An 8,585-nucleotide genomic window follows, 5' to 3' on the forward strand; every position below is an offset into this window, starting at 1 on the left:
GAAATGAAGCGGCATGTTAAGGGCTCCTTTGAAACTAATATTTTTAAAGGGACTATCTAAAAAACTGCCATAAGTTCTTTTAAGAGAAAAACTTTCAAATCTAACTATAATATAATTTAACTATAACTATACTATATCTATAATATAGCTTGTATATAAATATTAGAATAATACATGCAACTTTATATCTAACTTATATAGATATTACAATGTAGTTACACTACTATAACTATGTTATAGTTACATTTGAAAGTTTTTATTGCCAAAAAAAAAGTTGGGCAATTTTTTTAGCAATTCCATTTTTAAAAAGTTTAGTAGTTCATTCATATGAAAAAAATTTCCTAATGTGACCACATTTGGATCATATGAATAGTTATCGAAAAAATCATATGAAATTCTTTTGGATTGGCTCAAAACGTAGGAATTCTAACATGAGCTTCAACCTGTTGGAAAAATCATTTTTCGTCATTCTCTCTCTTTCTTATTCCTGCGCTTTTCCAAACTGCTAATCCAATATTTTTCATGTATTTTTTTTCCAATAATCCATAGGATTTGAGCTATACGGCACTTCAATCCTATATTTCTCTTGTTTTTGCGTTTTCAGAATCATGCGTTCCAAAAGAGCCCTAAACAACTTGAATGTTTACCGATACATGTAAACATGCGATACGGGTTTTTCGTACCACAGTCTCGATCCGCTAATAAACCCAATCAAGTAACACCACATGTCTGATATTTCATGCTCACTCCCGTGCACCAACTATAACGCTTAAAATAATTCAACAATATAACTAATTTGTTTGCTAATTTGATTTAAACCGACTCGCTTGTTAAGTGAACGTGCGAGGAAACTTCAAAAGTCGTCAAATATAGTAAAACAGATGATAAAACATGCCAATAAATATGTGTATGAACCTCTTGAGTCTACAACATCCATTGAATAGATCATATTTTCATGAATAGTTACACATTGGTCCTATCAAATAAAAATAACTTTAATAGACTTATATCAATATTAATACTCCTTTGTTCATAAGTATAAGTGTTCTTGTGCTGTTTTTCGATATTAAGGTAGAAGGGGAAAAACTCGTATGTCCATCATTAAAGCCAATTTGAATTCACATACTCTCTCCGGTTCCCTAACTTTTGACATTTCGAACAACAATGATACAACATATGAAACATATCTTTGATTATAATTTTCTATTATAATATATATAAATAAGTAAATACTTAAGTCTATTAAAGTATTATTAAAACTAATTATATATCGTGTTATAGTGTCTTCAAGCTAAATAGTTTTAAACTAAATACTTTAAAAGTTACTGGTAGTCAAGTTCTAATTGTTTTATCTTAATATTTTTAAAACACTAAGAATTATAAATCGGAGGGAGTAAATGCTTACATATGTTACAAAATTTAAATGCCTGGAATATTTATATTTATGGACGAATAGAATATATACATTTTGCTTTTAATTAAGATCTTAAGAGAACCTTATCCTTTATCTTTCTAACAATAGAAAAGGAGTCAAGACAGCCCTAGCCGGGCAGCCCCATGTAAGGCCCCACGGTGGCAATGAAATGTCATGATCTACATCAATGGACTTTGGATTCCAGACCCCCATTACACATGGCACAGCACAGCATTGCCAGCAGGTTAACAAAACAATAAGCAAACTACTCCAACAAAGAGCAGAGGATGCATGCATGCTTACAATGCAAGAGATGCAGAGAGTGAGCCCTGCACTATGTACCACACACACAGACACACTTAGGGTGAGTTTGAGAGATAGGGGATTGAGAAAATTGGGAAGCCATTAGTGCATGATTAATTGAGTATAAACTATTTTAAATTTCAAAAATAGATTAATATGATTTTTTAAAGCAACTTTTCTATGGAAAATTTTTGCAAAAAACACATCGTTTAGTAGTTTGGGAAGCGTACGCGCGAAAAACGAGGTGTTTTCTCACCCTATGTCACACAAACGAACACAGCCTTACTCTTGTTCATTCCTTTGCTTGATTTGGGTATTTGCCACCATGCATCCAATGCAAGTAGTGAAGCAGATGCATACTTATTGCACACCTTGACAGGGAGTACTGTATAGTTTCTTCTCTAGGTCTGGTGATGGCTACCAATGATTCAGAAACTGCATCCACCGTGCTCTCTGGTTGGAATCAATGCTTTGATAAGGATATCAGCTCAAGCTATGCAATCCTCAAAATAGGGGTAGGGGTGGGAACATAAGAGGCAAGGTTTGGTCTTTGATACTCAAATTGTTGAATACTCGCCTATGGTGCGGATTAGTCATTGTTTTGGGGCATATCTAGTCAAACTTTATAAACTTTGGACATTTGCCTTGTTATATAAAGTTTCACAACATTTTCCTCAATAAATAACTGGAGAGAGTATTGGATGCACACAATTATGCAATTTGTGAAAACACCAGGTGGCTTTAATTTGTCCAATACTTCAAATATATTTTTTTCTTACTTCTTATACATATCAGAAGATAATTTTCCCGGTTGCGAAGTCCTGCCGAATAAACTAGGCATCCTATGGATAAAACCATCACGAATATTGGTATTGTTTTTAACGATTATACAATATCCATCGCGAATATTAACTTTTTTTTGTTTATTTTGTCATATAAAAAAACCTTAATACAATAGTCTATTTGTAAAATTAGGTGTCGAATATATAGTGGAATATCTGGTTCCTAGCGGCACGATATGTGTCGTGTTCCAAAGAAAAAAGTATATGTTGTACTTGCATCCTTTGAAAACACTCTTCTATGACAGTGTCCAAGTTAACAAATGATCTAATAGTTGTGCTACCCAAATTGATATCCATTTTTTTTAAATCATTGGTTTTTCAAAAACAAACTTAAAAGATTTTTCAACCTTAAATCAAAATGGCATATCACCCTGAATATGGTCTAAAGATGATAAGTAAACAATATGAAAAGTTCAAGAAAGAATGGTGTCCGGTTTTGAATTTTATGCATGAATAAAAAAACATGTTAAAAATTAACGAAAATATGCAAGAGCTCTATAGAATTTAACATCGATGGCAACATGCTATTTTTACCTATAAGGCAGTACAACTATTATACTAGTATACTGTATGAACTAATGCTCTGATTCAATTAATACCTGCAGCATACCAGCATGTAGCCATGTACACAAATATAGAATTAAAGGCTGAGCCTGCAAATTGTCTCCTCTCTTGACCCCATGAAGTTAATTTGTCTTGATGAATAACACATGCATCTTCCATTCCCTAGGGGAAATGAATGCTAGAAATAGAAAGAGCAAGCTAGCTCCTGGGAACTTAGCATTCCATGATGGTGATGCCCTCTTCTACAACTCACTTGAGATTGTGTGCTCATCCACCTGCTTGCCATCAAATGGCTTTGGATTCTGGAGCACTACAAGTTTAGAGCAATATATTGATTACCCTCTCATCATGGTGAGATAAATATCTATATGGTTTACCTTAACTTCAACAGCTCAGAGTAATATGTATTTCCTTCGGTTTCAAAATTCTTAACGTTTTGAACACGGTTAGAACCAAACTTTTATAACTTTGACCATAAATAAATTTAAAAATATTTAGTTTAAAAGCACTAAAATAACATATATAGATTTATTTTATAAAGTACTATAATAAAAAAAGGTATATTTATTTATTGTATATATTATAACAAAAAACATAGTCAGATATTTAGAAAACCGTGTCATTGTCCAAAACGTCAAGAATTATGAAACCGGAGGGAGTAGAATTTATTAATTAATTGTAGAAACATACAGTTCATGTCAGACTACACACTAGTACACAACTAGGTAGAAATGACTAACATGCTGATTAACTATATGCTATATATGACATTGAATCCTAAATATTCATAGATAACACACTGTATTTCCCCTGCACTAATACTATACTACTATACTAAATATTCTGAAAACAAAATAGAGAGAAAGATGAGGGGGGAGGAAAAATAAAAAGGACAGAGATTCCCCTGATCCTGAAAGCCAGGCTAAAAGGGTTGGGACTTGGGAGCCACTTTGTCCCTAGTTTCAATTCAAGGAGGCCCTCTGTGTCAATCCATTAGATATGCCACTACTCTCTGTTCTTTGGACTAGTATAACTCTGCATCCAGACGAGGGAGCAGCAGCCAGCAAGGAGATCAGTGTGGAGCTGGACCTAAGCTTCGCATGCATATATGCATGCTACCCTGCATCCATTTCTGAAACCTAGAGGAGTAAACTAGTTATAGTACTGTACATAGTGATATCATCTCCTGTAATATGATTCAAGAGAAGGTTGGCCTCTCCATATATTTCTTCTCACTTCATCCTCTCAAAACTAGCTTCTTCTGTTTCTTGTGCACTGCATATAATAAGCTAGCTTAGCTAGCCAACAGGTTCCAATATTCATGCTGCTCTCTTCTTCTGTGTTTTCCTCTCTACCATGTAGCATATCTCTCTCTCTTAATTATTTGTCTTCAAATTAATCTGATCTGTTGCTTTTCAAAGTTCCAAACCCTCTTGTCTTCTTGATCTCCTATATATATAGGAGCATTGATAATTCTCTATTGTTTATATTTCACTGATCTCTACCTTTTTTTTCTTCTTCTTTAGTAAATTAAGCGCTAAACAATGATTTTATACTGCAGATGTTTGTTTGGAAGCTGTCAAAATATGACATACTGGATGATCAAAACCCTATATCTCCCATCAGTATCAACAACAGCGTAAGCAGTTTCTTCGGTTGCCACAGTGGCAAGAGGGAGGAAGAAACATCATCATCCATCATGATTTTAATACAAGATCCTCCTCAAACAGCATTGTTTTACATCATACCTGAAAAAGTAGCTACGAAATCGTTCCATATAGCATTGCAAGTACAAGTAAGCATTGTGATGTTCTCGTAGCTTGCGAACCGGTGCTACCCCGACTGAGCTTTTCTTCTTCTAAAAACTTCTCCAACCACCATACATCTTTTCTGGTGCTTTATTTGTGCTAGAATTAATATTCTTGACCTTGTAAGGCCTTTTTCTTGACCTTGTAAGGCCCTCTCACATCGTTTTCCATCTCATTATGTACCTCGTGCATCTCTTTCTTGATATCTACAAGAATGAACCTGCCATCGCCAAGTTGGCCAGCCATCTCCTACCTCATGTTCCCTTCTCCCTTCTATCCCTCCTGAGCTAGCTGCACCATCATAGCCTTTTTATGAGATAATCTCAATTAATGGCTAGTGTTTTTAGGCACTTGTGAGTTTCTCCCACATCCTAGTAGTTAATGCTACTTCTGGTCATCCATTGATTTGCTCTTATATGCAAAATATAAATGCAATGGAAGCTTGTCTTTCTCATTGAAGTTATCACTCACCAAATGGTGCTGATCGAAATTTGTAATGATGTAATTTTGTAATTCTCATTTGATTAATGTGACATTTCCTTCTTGCAACTTATAATTGTAGTGCTCATGGATGAATGCTTTTGTGATTTGTAATGGTAGATCAGAATCAAAACATTAATCCTTGGCTTCATGGGGGCCTCCATGCATGCATGAGATAGCAGGCTGCTGCCTGCAGGTTATTTTTTTGCATGCATGTATGTTTGGTTTCGTCAGGGCATGGGTCCCCCGTCCCCAGCACTTTGGGAAATCAAATTAAGGTGTTTTGTGGCAGTTTCAAACTTTCAATGTAGAAGTATCATAATTGCTAAACATGCCCAACACTGTTGGTTTGAAACTCAGTCAAAAAAATTAACCTTGCGATTGCCGTCGAGATTCATGCTTCACACCTCCTCTTTCTCCTACTTCAATGAGCGCATCACCTTTTTCCAGACCAACGAGCTTATTTTAACTTAGTGTTACTTCCTACGTCCCAAAATATAAGTATTTTTTAAGATAGGTATGGATATTAAAAAAAGTAGGTAGAGATGATTGAAGTGGTGTAATTAGTGGAGAAGATAAAGTAGGTGAAAAGAATGGTTATGATTGGTTGAGAGAAGATGGTAGGTGGAGAAATATCTTCATTTTAAGACGGAGGTAGTATATGTTATTATAGATCTATGGAGAAACTAGGGGTGCTAGAAGCCTACGTTAAAACCTGCACACCTTTATCTATATATGATGATAATAACCGTCATCCAGGCATTACAATAGGAGGGCGGCACATGGCTGGATAGGATGCGACTACAATCTCTATATAGCTAACAACCTACTCCTTCCGTCAAAAAAAATAAATAAATCTAGGATTAAAGATGGCATATTTCAGTACGATAAATCTGGACAAGAGTCTATCTAAATTTGTTGTACTAGAATATGTCACATTCAATTCTAAGTTTGTTTTTTTATAGGGCGGAGGGAGTATACATCCAACCAATCATGAGTACACCATTGCAATATATGAAGATATACATGAGTGTTTCACGAGATCTTTCTGTGAACTACTGCTAGGATGATGGTGGTGAGAGGGAGGAATTAAGGGGAACAATGGTTTTAAAGAGTAATTATTTGTAAAAGTAGAGCTATTTTCCCTTGAGAAATTAAATAAAGCCCATAAAGATAGAGGAGAAGCTAAGATAAGCAACATAAATGGAGTATATATAGCGCTTAACTATGTCTGTATGAGTGTGATGGATGGATGGATTAGACATAGATTCTTGCACGCATGTGCATGCATGCCTCTCTGGCGCATAGTATGCACCTGCACCCACCACCCATCAAGTCGATCTACGGTCAAAAACCATCCATCCATCATATGATGATGCACCGTTTCAACACCTGCAAAATGCAGTACCGCAGACAATACGGACGGCCATGCAACATACGCATGCGTGTGGTGACTGAACTCATCGAGTGTATTCGTACCTGTAGGCCCAATCTGATGGGGTTCGACTTACCGTGGCAGTGTACTGTAATAGAAAAACCACGGTAATCTTCTTAAATTTAAATAAATTTAAAAAATAATTTAAATTTTTAATAAATTTTACACGGTTTCATACGGTTTTTCACGGTTACCGCACGGTAATTGTGCTTACCGCCGGGGCGCGGTAACCCCGGCCCTGACGGTTTGGGAAACCCTTGGAACATAGATTTTTCACACAAAATGGCAAGCACAGCACAGGCCATGTGTTTATTTATAAATGAAAAAAACATGTTTTCAAATTAATTGTGCCTTTGTTTTGGAGGAGGATCGGGGCAAATTGATGGTATATATGATTCGTTATATTTTTATAAGATGTTATTGATGTCTTAGTTAGAGAAACTAAATAGTACTAGCTAGGTGGGTACCCCGCACGTTGCTACGGGAGAATTATATGATAATATAAAAGATATAACTTCTAAAATTTTCTTTCTTACCTAGCTACTATACGATTTTTTCCATGTGTTTATAATTTTTTTACCTTTATCAATTATATATAGGTTATAAATAATTGGGTTGTATGGTATGCCTTTTTTTTTTGGGCGGGGTGGGGAGATGTAATTTATACTCTTTATAAATCATTCAAAAGCTAAAAACAATTGAGGTGATGTGAAAAGATGCAATTTATATCCTTGATGAATCATCCAAACGCTAAAAACAATTGAGGTGATGCGGTTTTACGAGAGAATAGAGAATTAGCATTAACTACACTTAGTGGGAATGAACTTTATAGATATATAGGATATGCCTCGACCAAATTCATGCGTGCATGAATGCACACAACCATACATAATAATATAATACTCCCTCCGTCCCAAAATATAAGCATTTTTAGACTCTAACACGGTTTCCGAAATACTATTTTGACCAACAATATCTATAAAAGTATTATGTTTTAAATAAAAGGAGTTACATATTATAATAGTTGTTTAATGATAAATCTAGCAACATCAATTTTATATGTTGGTCTTTTTATATTTTTTTCTATTAATAGTTAAAGTTAAAAATGTTTGGCTTTTTATTATTTTAAAAATGTTTATATTTTGGGACGGACGGAGCAGTAGTATATGTCGCATCAGAGATAAAGTAGCATGAGTTTTATGTATGGCACATAAGTGTAATTATATAATATCTCCGTTGATTCTTAAGGACGGTTTTATTTTTGATATTTTCATGCTTGAGGAGGCATTGAGAGATACATACTCCATCTATAATTTTTAAAAGTGTCTTTTTAGTTATAAACCTGAACTCTCTTTTAGGGACGGAGCTAGCTAGGGGGTATTTTATTGTATTAAGTTTGGCACCTATGGGTAGATGTGATCGTAAAATCAGTTTATTTATTTTAAATATTTTGTTAAATTTACATTTTGTCAGTTAAGGACCAAGAGTTGATTGCCTCCTGATTCTTTCTCCCCCTCCCCCCCACACCCCATAGTAAGGCACATAAACGTCCTGTGAATTCTAATAAATAAATTGTCTGAAAATACCTGATATTAAGTGGGTACAAAGAAATATATATACACAAGTTAATTGATACTACTAATTGTTTATAAGGCGTGCATATGCAGCAAAAGCTACAGGGGTGGCAACATAGCCGGGCAGTCACACCAGTGTGAAAAAGTGAAAACCCCAATCGTATG

The 8,585-nt window shown here is 34.9% G+C and overlaps 1 long non-coding RNA gene across 1 annotated transcript; it reads left to right on the forward strand.

Moving 5' to 3' along the window:
- The first annotated feature begins 4,164 nt into the window (after positions 1 to 4,164).
- LOC112939092 (uncharacterized) lies at positions 4,165 to 5,482 on the forward strand. Its single transcript, XR_003242590.2, has 2 exons — positions 4,165 to 4,331; positions 4,685 to 5,482. It is a non-coding gene; the product is annotated as an uncharacterized lncRNA (long non-coding RNA).
- Positions 5,483 to 8,585: the final 3,103 nt, after the last annotated feature.

The sequence above is a fragment of the Oryza sativa genome, chromosome 5, assembly GCF_034140825.1.
Source record: "Oryza sativa Japonica Group chromosome 5, ASM3414082v1".
In the NCBI taxonomy this organism is placed as follows: Eukaryota; Viridiplantae; Streptophyta; class Magnoliopsida; order Poales; family Poaceae; genus Oryza; species Oryza sativa.